General features: G+C 41.3%; 1 protein-coding gene and 1 long non-coding RNA gene across 2 annotated transcripts in view; one reads left to right on the top strand and one right to left on the bottom strand.

Moving 5' to 3' along the window:
• The window catches only part of STMND1 (stathmin domain containing 1), a 104871-nt gene that overhangs the window by 646 nt on the left and 91600 nt on the right, over window positions 1-12625 (top strand). The window lies entirely within an intron of this gene.
• The window catches only part of LOC144340754 (uncharacterized), a 131310-nt gene that overhangs the window by 68602 nt on the left and 50083 nt on the right, over window positions 1-12625 (bottom strand). The window lies entirely within an intron of this gene.

Raw genomic sequence — 12625 nt, 5'->3', positions numbered from 1 at the left:
ATCAAATTGAGGAAGTTCACCTCTATTCCTAGTAAGATTGAACACTTTTAAAACTAAATGAGCTCTCAGTTGTTTCAATACTTGCAGGGTTTTTTACATGTTAACAAAGGTATCACAGTGATCACTAGTCTGTGAGTCATTGAACTATTTTGCCTTCAGTAGACAGTAAACTAGAACTAGTTTTGGGGAATTTGCTCTGGTCAGCATGGCAGTGCTGTTTCATGGCTAAGTCATGAGCTTTTCCCCTCTTGGTTTATCTCAGTAGCTAATGCCAGTGAATCCAAACTCTGGATCCTGAAATCTTCCTTTGTCTTCAGTTCCATATCTTCAATTACTCAGTAAACTCTGTCACTTCAGATCTCTTTCCCCATCCAATCCTATCCAAAAATTTTGTCTTCTTTCCCCAAACAAGCAAGCATCTCCTCTCTTTTCTGTCTTTATTAATGACACTAACATCCTTTCAATAATCCACATTTTAAAGTCTGGGATCATATTTAATTCTCCTCTTTTATTCATTCCCTTGATACATGTATATATGCTCTTAAGATAGAATAAATATTTGTTGAGGTGTGGTCTTCTTTGTCTCAGGTTTCCCATTTCTAATTTCTACCTCATATCAGTACCAGAAAAAATCTTTTTTAAAGCCATCCCTATCATGTTATTTCTCCTCTGCGAATAAGTGACTCTCATTTCCTGCTACATTTCCTGCCAGAATGCATTTCCTTGCATTGTTTTCTGGCTTTTTCCATTCTTCACCTCAAACTCCTTCTCTCTGCCTCCCAGATTTAAACTTATTTCCAGTTATTTATTTAATAGACACTTAAATTGCACTTCCCCTGCTATAGGAACTGTTCTAAATGCTTTAAAACATCTTAATTCTTTAATCCACATTAAAAATTCTGTGAAACAGTATTATTACCTGCCATGTTACATGTGAGATACCTGAGGCACAAATTGGTCTATTAATCTCAGAATGCCTAAAGCCCTATAGTGCATCTCCCTATTTTCCAGGTATTTTGTATGCCAGGGACTGAATGTTGTTGTCCCTCCAAAATTCACATATTGAAATCCTAATCCCTAATGTGATGATCTTAGGAAGTGGGGCCTTTGTTAGGTAATTAGGTCTTTATACATGGAATTAGTGCCCTTTTAAAAGCTCTAGAGAGCTCCCTCAGCCCTTTCCACTATGTGATAACACAATGAGAAGGCAGCAGTCTATGAACCAGAAGTGGGCCCTCACCAGTCACCGAATCTGCAATGCCTTGACCTTGGGCTTCTCAGTCCCCAGAACTATGAAAAATAAATTTCTGTTGTTTATAAGCCACTCAATTTATGGTTTTCTGCTATAACAGCCTGAACGGTCTAAGACAGATAGAAAGGGACATATTTATTCTACCTGCAATGTTGTTTCCCTCACCTGAAATGCCACCCCACCTACCTGGTAGTTATAAAGATCCTCATCTTTCTTTCTTTCTTTTTTTTTGAGATTGAGCCCCACTCTGTCACCCAGGCTGGAGTGCAGTGGTACAATCTCTGCTCGCTACAACCTCCAACTTCCAGTTTCAAGTAATTCTCCTGCCTCAGCCTCCCGAGTAGCTGGGACTACAGGCACCCACCACCATGCCCAGCTAATTTTTTTATATTTTTAGTAGAGACAGGGTTTTGCCATGTTAACCAGGCTGGTCTCAAACTCCTGACCTCAGGTGATCTGCCCGCCTCAGCCTCCCAAAGTGCTGGGATTACAGGCGTGAGCCACTGAGCCCAGGCCTACCCATCTTTCAAAGCCCAATTATTGGCATTCACCCATCTCCTTGGGGACTTATCTTTCTTAAAAACTCCAGGTCTCTTATTATATATCTCCACTCATTCCTACAGTCTTCTACACATAAGTTGCCACTTTATCATATAGCTATATTGTGTCTCCCTTACGTTTCATTCATGTGCAATTGTCTTGTCTTAGAAGCAAAGACTACAGCATGTAATTGTTTCATATTCCTCCCTTTTGCTTCTTTCCTTCTTTGCTCTCTTTCTCCTTCCTCTCACCCATCCAATCCTTAAAAACATTGAGTACATAAAAATATTACACAAATAATGAATTGACATTAGCAGTCATCATTTTACAGGGAGAAAGGGGAAGCCTAGTGCATCAGTTTGGATCCTCCGAGAAGCAGATAACAAGACAGAATTAGCCTTGCAAGAGATTTATTGGGGTAAATGCCTGTGACAGAAATAGAGGAGAGAGTCCATAGAGGTGGGGACAGTATTTAGAACACAATGCAGGAAGACCCTTGTAAAAAAGAGGAGGAATGGTGGGGCAGGGAGAATCTCAGACTGCAGCAGAGTTCCAAGAAAGTCCCCGTCCAGCGACTGTGGAGTCCTCAAGCTAATGTCAGAAAGAGGAGACTGACCCTTCTCAGGAAAAGGCTGCATCGGGACCCTGGGGAGCCAGAAAAATCACTGGCTGTAGCACCTGGGGGGAAATGTGGCCTGGGCATGAACACGGAGATAGACTTGGAGCACAGCAGTCGTGGCCATTGGTGGTGTATACTAATGACAGCAGGAGATCTGAGCAGTACATTTTTGTGATCATCCCTTCTGGAACATTGGAAAGAATGCTAATTTTAAATCCAAAATCTTAACTTTGGATTCCTTACTAACTCTGCACCTTCACTTCAATTCTTATCTTCACCTCTTCATTTGGAAATGGAAATGACCAATAGCTTACTGGGCATGATGATTAATTTTGTGTGTCACCTTGACTGGACTAACGGATGTCCAGAGAGCTGGTAAAACATGATTTCTGGGTTGTTTGTGATGATGCTTCCAGAAGAGATTAGCACTTAAATCAACAGACTGAATAAAGATCACTCACTAAGTGATGATGGCTGTGGGCAGCATCCTCCAGTCCACAGAGGGTTCACACAAAACGAAAAGGTGGAGGAAGGGCAAATACTCTCTCCTTCAGCCTGGACATCCATCTCCTCCTGCCTTCAAACATCTGAGCTCCTATTGTAGATCTTGGGCCTGCAGACTCAACAGGCAATTACACCATTGGCTACCCCAGTTCACAGGCCTTCGGATTCAGATAAAATTACACCACCAGTTTTCCTGGTTCTACAGCTTACAGACAGCAGATTACAGGACTTCTCAGTCTCCATAATCTCATGAGCCAATTACTATAATAAATCTCCCCTTATATCCATCTACTACATATACATCCTATTGGTTCAATTTCTCTGAAGAACCCTGAATAATGCACTGGGCTATCCTGAGAACCACACGTTGACAAGAATATATAGTGTTCTGTTTATATTGCATATTATGTCATCAGCTCTATCTAATTATAGTAGCACGTAATGTTTGTGAAACATCATACAGGTCACAGCAAGCCTTTGTTCCAGCCAATGAGCCTGTGAGGAAAGCAAGACAACAATTTCTTTCCACATCCACTGACCTATTGGCTCTCTGGTAAACGGAAAGATTCTAGGAGGGGACATTGAAATGCTCAGTATGGATGGGGTCAAGCCCCAGAGCCTGCTTGCCAGGTAGGATCTGGTTATAACTATGATAATCAAGAAATCAAATTCCTGAGAAAAAAATATACATAAAGAATCAGGCAGTCCCTATTGATCCAGATAGCTTGGAGAGCTGGCCCAGTGGGCAGGATGGCCAGATGCAGAGTCCAGCAGGTAAGAAACAATACCACTTGCAAACCTGAGACTCAGGAAGTGAGTTCTGATCTGGAACACCCACAACAGTGCCGACTCCCCCACCCTTTCTGGTGTGCAGGTAGAAGGAGGATGCACAGGTGTGAGTGGCAGATCTGGGGAGAAGGGGAAGCTGCCAGTACAATTTGCCTCTGCCTATGTAGGAGCAGAGGGCTCTGCCTTCAGGGCCAGCCAGCTACTGTGGGTCTTTACAGCAAGCGTTGGCTGAATAAACCTACCTTCCCTTGATCCTTGACACGAGTGCCAAGTTAATAGCCTCAGTATTGTCTTTTCTCTTCAGAGAGAAGTGTGGAAAAGATAAAGCCAGAGGCAAGGAAAACTTCTCACTCTTCTGTGGCAGGCCAGGTTCAAAGAATGCCAAGAGCACCCATCATCCCACCCCAGGTCACCAGCAGCAGCTGCGAATTTGGGAAGAGCATCATGACCAATGTGCTAGAGGTTGCACTTGCACAGATGATAGAATTTATAAAAGAAATTCAACATGGGTTCTGTTATGGGTTGAATTGTGTCCTCTCAAAACAGATATGCTGAAGTCCTAATCCCCAGAACCTCCAAATGTGACTTTGTTTGGAAAAGGTCACATTCTGATGACCTTTATAGAGGTTATCAAGTTAGAATGAGGTCATTAAGACGGGCCTAATCCAACATGACCGGTGTCCTTATAAAAAGAGGAAATTTGGACACAGACACATCCACACACGGAGACCTCCAAGTGGAGATGAAGGCAGATAGTTGGGGTGATGCTTCTACAAGCCAAGGAACGCCAAAGACTGAAGGCAAGCCACCAGAAGCAGGGGCGAAGCCTGGGACAGATTCTCCCTCGCAGCCCTCAGAAGCAACCAGCCCAGATGATCCTTCATCTCAGACTTGCAGCCTGCAGAACTGTGAGAGATCCATTTCTCCTGTTTAGCCCTCATCTGTGGCACTTTATTACAGCAGTCCCTTCCCCACAGACACTAGTACTGGTCCTAGGAAAGTTCACCTAAGCTGGCAGTGGTTCAGGAGGAGAATGGAAAGGATCCTGATGCCACTCGTTTGCTTCTACTTGAGGACAAGTGGTTGCCTCTCTTCCCGCTTCTTTCTCCTTACCGCTGCCCCCACCCACGCAGCCCCCGGGCTTGTCCTACAGGGATCTGGAGGTACATGGCCATGCCTGCGAGTGCTCATGGCAGGAAAGTTGTGGGGAGGGTGGAAATGGCAATTTCCATTCCTTTTTTTCCTATTTCATGTCCTGCCTGGAATATGAAACAAAACAAAACAAAACAAAAGACCAAATGCCCTTGGTCAAAACACCTCTGCGTCCAAATAGCAGTTTCTGAGGCAAGGCGGGGCATCGGCGCACAGGGTCTTGGAGCCTTTGAGGAACAAAAAGGGCTCACAGCGCGCTGGCACTCCTTGGTTCACCCATTGATTTTCATTTGCACAGACGCAGGCCCTCTTTTTGTAATCAGAGGGGGGAAAGCAGATCTGTGGAAGGCAAATGTACCATCGGCTGCCTAAAAATAGACCCGCCGCCTCACCACCGTGTAAAACAGGCACCGGCCCGCTGCTGTGCGCTGCTTGCAGCATGAATTCTCTGGGCAGGGATTTGCAGTGTAGACGCAGAGTTGTTCTAGCCTCCGACGCTGCGCCCAGGCCTTAAATGGAATCGCGATCTGTGGTAACTTTTGAGAAGAGCTGGCAAGCTGAGCCTTTCTTTGAAATGCACTGGGGGGCTCTTGCACAAGAGCCAGGGCTTTGCAACAGGTGTGAGCTAAGGGGTAGGGAGTGAGACCCTGTCTCAAAGAAATAAAAATCAAAGAAATAACAGATCATTAGGAGTGAAAGTTGCCTATAGTAAATTACCAACTGGGGGAGGTCAGAGTCAAAATCTCCATAGAATAATTATTAATAATTGTGAAGCGCCAAGATCGTAAGAGAAGAAACCATTCTGAGATATTTTTCCCAGGCCACGACATCTCCGTTAAACAAAAGAGAGTCATATTTGAAATGATGAGAAAGCCGTAAAACATAATTTGAAAATTATGTCATGCCCAGCTTTGCCTTCCTCCAAGGCAAATAAAAGCCTCGGAATAAAAATGTTTCTATTTATTTTCAAATCTTTGCATGGGTTGCCCCTTTAATCATCCATTGCCACTAATATTACTCAGAAGCAGTTTAAATGGAAGCTGTTAGCATGAATGAACACTCCTTAATGGCTGGATCACTGGAGGAAGTGAGCTGTAAAGCCCAAACAGTCAGATGAAGAAAAGCAATTAATAAAATTTGCCTTCATTTCAAAGAAACTAGGATGTTTTAAATGCCATTATGTTTTGAGGGAAACAAATATGATGGTTGATTATCAGGGAAAATAGACTGAATCCTGCCCACTCGTAAATTCACAAACCCACTTCAAGTGGAAAACCCAAATCTGCATCCTCGAGGAATTGTACAAATGTGCAATCACGAGACAAGATCTGGCCCAATGCCTAGAAGCTGGTGAGGTCACCAAACTCATTACTCAGAAAATCAGCTGTGAGCCAAGCCCTCATTCCATTGCATTTCACATAGAATGGAGATTCCTCCGTTTTTCCTGTGCTCCCACCTCCCATCATTAGAAGGAAAATGGGATTCCCAGGTATTTAACTTTGGGAATCTTACAGAGATCCAACATGGACGCTTTCACGCCACATCCTGATTTTAGCTGTGGCTCTTCTTGCTCTGTCTGGAGGCATCTCAGCAGTTAATGGGAGTGATTCACATGATCCTACTCCAATTCCTGCTATTTTAGGATACTTAGCTTTTCTTAGCCATGGATTTCTTCTGTCTAAATCTGCCCGACTGAATTGGAAGCTGCCCAGAATCATCTTCTTTGGAAATTACATTTGTGCATCTAGGGTATATTTGTCGTTCCGCCCACGCTCCAGCCACTTTTTGAGAAGTGCAGAGCGAGTCATGTGACAGCCATCAGTGTATTTGCACCCTTTTTTGTTTAAAAACATAATCTGCATTACAAATTGCACCAATTCCTGTATGTAGTAAGTCATCATTCAATAAAAAGCACAAATGTATGCCTGTCACATTCAACATAATAAACTGCAAGTAAATACATCTTTTCTTAGTCCAAATCAGTCAGTAAATGATGTCTTTATTTTCTCTGTTATGCACCAAGTTTGCAATCAGCTTTATTCTTGATTCTCTCAGGCCAAGCCTACACAGCGTTAAGAGCAGTGGAAGATTGCGCTTTTATCAGAAGCAGCTGAACACCTGAGGACAGGAACATGGCTGAAGCAATTCATTTCTCCAATTCACTTTGTTCTACTTTATCATCATCATTCCAGTATTATCATCATGATCATCAGATTCTCCATCTAAAAATGATTTATCACAGTGTCTGCATCTGCAGGCGACACTATAATACAGATAAAACCATTGCTCCCTGCCTGCTCCGGATGAGTTTGCAAAGAGGAATGGTGTAGAAGAAACATAAGTTTCTTTGAAGCGAGAAGCAAGACAAAACTGAGTTAAAATGGCAATCTTAGCCTGGGCAACATAGTGAGACTCCCATCTCTGCAAAAAATACAAAAATTAGCTGAGCATGGTGGTGCACCTGTAGTCCCAGCTACTCGGTAGGCTAAGGCAGGAGAACCATCTGAACTTGGGAAATTGAGGCTGCAGTGAGCCGTGATCATGCCACTGCACTCCAGCCTGGGTGACAGAGTGAGACCCTGTCTCAAAGAAATAAAAAATAAAATTGCGGTCGTATTACTTACATTAGATATTTGACTTTGGTAATATTATTCAACCTTGGAGAGCCTTCATTTCCTCATCTACATGATGACAAGAATAGTTACCTTACAAGACAGATGTGATAACTTTAAATTACATGGCTGTTGGGCTCACTACACTGTGCCTTTCTGATTAAGCATTGACTAGAACAGGGGCATGTTCTTATGAAAAAAGGCAAGCTGGCCAGGCTTTATTTACTATGGATGTGTTGTTAATAACAGTGATTATAATAATGGCTACCATGATCTCTTTTTATTCTATAACAAGTGGGTAAGGTCAAATATGGAACAATTTGAGCTTTAATAAAGATAATAATTGCAAGGGGGAAAGAATCAAGCATTTATCCTGACTTGCCTGTAAGAACGATTCCACTGAATAACCAAATAGTTGCTGGAGAAACATGGCATCCCTTTATATAGATGAAGAAACTGGTAAGATAGTAAACCAGAATTTTCTCTTTTAAATTTGGATCCCTTTTTCACAAAGATCATGACCACCCCATTTGCCCTCTTTCTGTCCCTCAAACAATTCAGGTTCTTTCTGCCTTAGCATCCTTGAACTAGCCGATTGCACTGCCTGGAAAATTCTACCCTCAGATCTCTGCATGTTCAACAACTTCCCATTACTTAGGTTTCAACTCAAATGCCTCCTCCTCAGAGAGATCTTCCTTCTTCACCCTATTTAAAGCAAGCTCTTCATCCCAGACACAGCCTCTTAGCACCTTGCACTTTCTACTTTTATGCTGGCCTGTTGTCCTTCAAGCAGTGCAGAAGTTCATGTGATATAATAGTTAAGAATGTGGACTCAAGAATCAGATGATCCGTATTTACCTTTTAGTTTTACCACTTTTACCACTTATTGACAGTGTGACCTTGGAAAGTGACCTAATCCTTCTTTCTGTGCCTCAGTTTTCTCATCTATAAAATGGAGATGATAATATTTTCACTTGTAGCATAAAACTGATGGGAGGATTATGTGAATAACAGACACAGATCATGTAAATCAACATCTGACAGAGTAAGCACTCAGTAAGTGTTAATTAAGCTTCTACAGTTACAAAGCACACCATGCTCTGTGACATCATCTCAACTTTAGTGTGTTTATTGTCTGCCTCCACTGCTGTGAAGGTATACAGCCTGCCTGTCTTGTTCAACACTCTATCTCCAGCATGTAGAATGGCACACAGCAAGGACTCAGTAACTACATTTAGTTAATAAATGAAAGAACATCAGGTGTGTGCAGAGCGGAGACTAATGAGCAAGGTACGGAGGGGAAGAGTTGAGGGCAGAATTGCTGTATATTAAGGTAAGATTGTTTCTGGGAACTTTCTGCTTGTTTGGCTGTCTATTATGCATTTATTTTCTCGTGCCTTGCATAGCCCTCTGTTCTTCTCTGATTTTGTCCGTTCTCTCAAGCAGAGATATCTAACCAGCACCTCCACATGCGCTCATGACCCATGGGTGTAACTTCATAAACTGTTAGGACTCAGGAAGAAAAAGTAGAAGGAATGCAGATTTTATGCCTACTTAAGAAAGGTGGGCAGTGGGCCAACTCTGTGAAACTCAGCATCACTGTAAAAATAGAGCAATATCCAGAAAGTGAGCAAAAAGAAGGGGACTTTGACAAAAGTCACTTCTGCCACACACCCTCACCTGCAGACACTCACACCACAAACAGAGACACTGTCACCTCCAACACACACACAACCTTGATTGTGCTGTGCTGTTCTGTAGGAATCTGTATATCCATGAGCCATAAAGCACAGGCTTACAGAGGCTGTCCCATTCTACTACACACCCAGTGCACACAGTTCACCAAGTGGTCACGGCGCCTTGTCTCCATCTCTTTACCTGGGCAAACATCATGGCACCTGTCACCACTCCTCACCCAAAGTTTCAGTGCCCATTGCCCTCCTGATTGAGCTTCTCAATGCATTCTAGTTTGGTGATGATGAGGATGACATGTGTCCCTTTTTGTCTAGGATGGCCCTAATTTACACACTCAAGGAATATTCCTCAAGTATATTACCTCAAGTAATCACCAATGACATTTTCAAAAGTGTCCCATTTTGGATATCAAATTATATGCCCACCTAGGTTTCGGTTTTGTTTTTGTTTTAGAGACAGGGTCTTGCTCTGTCACCCAGGCTGGAGTACAGTGGTACAATCACAGTTCACTATATCCTCAAACTCCTGGATTCAAGTGATCCTCCCACTTCAGCCTCCCGAGTAGCTAGGACTACAGGTGCATGCCACCATGCTGGGCTAACTTTTAAAAATTTTGTAGAGACAGGTTCTCACTATGTTGCCCGGGCTGGTCTTAAACTCCTGGTCTCAAGTGATCCTCCTGCTTTAGCCTTCCAACATGCTGGGATTATAGGCAGGAGCCACTGTGCCCACCATGGCCTGATAGTTATACTCAGCTTCAACTGTGAGACTCAGAAGAGAATGCAGAAATCCCAATGGGAGACCATTTTGTGAGCCCCAAAAGATTACCAGAGAGCAATCCACTGGATCTTCCAAATCCAACAGTAAGCTAATAAGCTTTCACTCTTCCATTTCTAAAAGGAGTGCAGGAAGTAGGAGGATATCAAGGTGCCAAGATTATGGTGGAAAGTTGAAATGCAGGTGAGCTATGATAAAATGGAATGGATGAAAAAAAAAAAGTGGAGTCTTACTTCCTTTAGCTTCTTTATGCTAAATACACAAGTAGGTGTATTTCACTATTTAGAATAGAGCAACCCTAAGAAACTGCCTGTAAAACAAATTTCTGTTTATCATAGCCAATGTGCCTGTTGCACTTCTATTTTAAATATATTGCCCAGTGTTTTTATATTGTGGAACAAATGGACTTAAAAGCCTAATGAAATTTCCCTTACATGTGACTGTGGAGATCTAGGTTGTTTGAGGTGCAGTGATGGTGCATTAGTTCTCCCATAGAGTGCACATCTTTGACATACCATATCCCCCTCTTGAAGAGCAGTCTAAAGGTCTCCAAGGCCCCCTCTTGTGTGTTCTCATCTCCTGAATAAAATTCTAAATTTTTATGCAGGAAACAAGCTTTGTGTTTTTCTGACTTTTCATTCAACTTTTCATACAAATACATGAATACCTTCTTGATATAAAATATTCAAATCACACTTTTCTTATATACCTTAAAAGATCTTGCACATACTTGGCATAACATAGGTGTTTAGGAAAACCTATGTTTACTAAATAATATGAAGTCGTTCAGCATATTTGAAAAAGCTGCTGATAATGTGCCATTAGAAGGTTTTTGGAAACCTTCTAATAGATCACACACACAAAAGAGTGTACAAAACATATGCGTAGTGTTTAAGGTCTACTAATAATACAAATGCCCCAATACTCGTCATCCAGCTTAAGAGACAGAGTGTTACCAGTACCTTAGAACTTCTCTGAATTTCCCATCCAGATGTCTCCTTTTTCCTCCCTTTTCAAATTTCGTGTTAATCATTTCTGCACTTTTCTTACATTGCTAGGCAGTGCAAATTGTTTTCCAAAGTGGTTGTACCAGTTGACGTTCACACATTCACACCAGCAGTAGATGAAGGTTCCTGATGTTGTATATCATTGTCAATACTTGGTATTATCTTTTCGATTTCTGACAGTCGCTTTAGTGTGCAGTGGTATCTCATTTTCATTCTAATTTGAATTTTCTGGATACTAGTCCTGTGTCACTCATAATTTGAGAAACTAATTTCTCCTAATTTATGGATTTTTTTCAGTTGTTTGATGATAGAGTTTGATAAAACAGATGTCTTTAATTTCCATTTACATATTTTTTCCTTTTAGGCTTTCCACTTTTTGAAGCTTAAGAAATGCTTTCCTACCTGGAAGTCATAATGATATTCTGTTATATTATATTAAGTGTTTATAATTTTCATCTTTTATGTTTAAGTTGCTAACCTTACTGGAAATTATATTTGCATATGGTATGAGGCAGTGAGATAATTGCTAAAATCTGGATAATCAATTATTCTAGCACAAGTAATTAAATAATCCATCCTTTCCCTTAACTCTTAAATGTCTGCTCTGTGCTACTCAAGTTGACACATATGCATGGGTGTGCTTCTCAACTCCATCTTCTATTCTGTTGCTCAATGAGCTCATGTCCTTTCCTAAACTAAAACCACATGTTAATCATTTAAACTTTGTGATAATATTTGTTATCTGGGAACGCAATCCCCCATGCTTTCGTAGTCATTGTTACTGTTTTTCTTCTTTAGCTTGACACATTCTATGTAAAACCATACTGAAATTTTTGTTGACACTTTATTTACTCAACATCTACATAGCTTTTAATTGTTAGATAAACTATAGATACAGAAAAGCCACTAAAATGTACAGCCTAAGGAATAAGTACTAGGTAAAGAAAAACAAAACTTTGCCAGCCATCCTAAAAATTTCCTCCACATTCCCCAATCCAAACACAACTTCTTCACCTCACCAAACGCAACCACTATCCTGAATTTTATAATACTCTCTTTCTTCTTTATTTTTTTATCTTTTTAAATTTTTTTAGAGAGGGGGTTCTCAATATGTTACTCAGGCTGGTCTCAAACTGCTGGACTCAAGTGGATCCTCTTGCCTCAGCCTTCCAAAGTGGTATAATTATTGGTGTGAGCCATTGCATCCAGCTATAGTCACTTTCTTGAAGTTCTTTATAATCTAAGTATAGTATTGTTTGTTTTTAACATTTATATACTGTAAAAGTAGCTCTTTTGGTTGTATAGTTCAATTAGTTTTAACACATGCATAAATTCATGAAATCACCACCACAATCAGGATACAGAACAGTTCTATTGCCTCTGAAAATTCCCTCATACTACCCGTTTGTAGTCAAACCTCCCCCTACCCTTTCCCCTGGTCAATTACTGGTAGTCTTTTTCTGAAATGTAATATAAATGAGACAAGGCAGCATGTGGCCCTGATCTTGGCTTCTCTTAGTCAGTGTAATGCATTTGAGATTCATCCACATAGTTAGTATCATTTTATCACTGAGTAATATTCCACTGCGTAGATAACACCATAGTTTTGTAAATGCATTCATCCATTGAGTGACATTTGGATTGCTTCCAGGTTTGTGTGACTATGAAGAATGCTTCT

The sequence above is a fragment of the Macaca mulatta genome, chromosome 4, assembly GCF_049350105.2.
Source record: "Macaca mulatta isolate MMU2019108-1 chromosome 4, T2T-MMU8v2.0, whole genome shotgun sequence".
Lineage (NCBI taxonomy): Eukaryota > Metazoa > Chordata > Mammalia > Primates > Cercopithecidae > Macaca > Macaca mulatta.
This window is presented reverse-complemented; position numbering and strand designations above follow the sequence as displayed.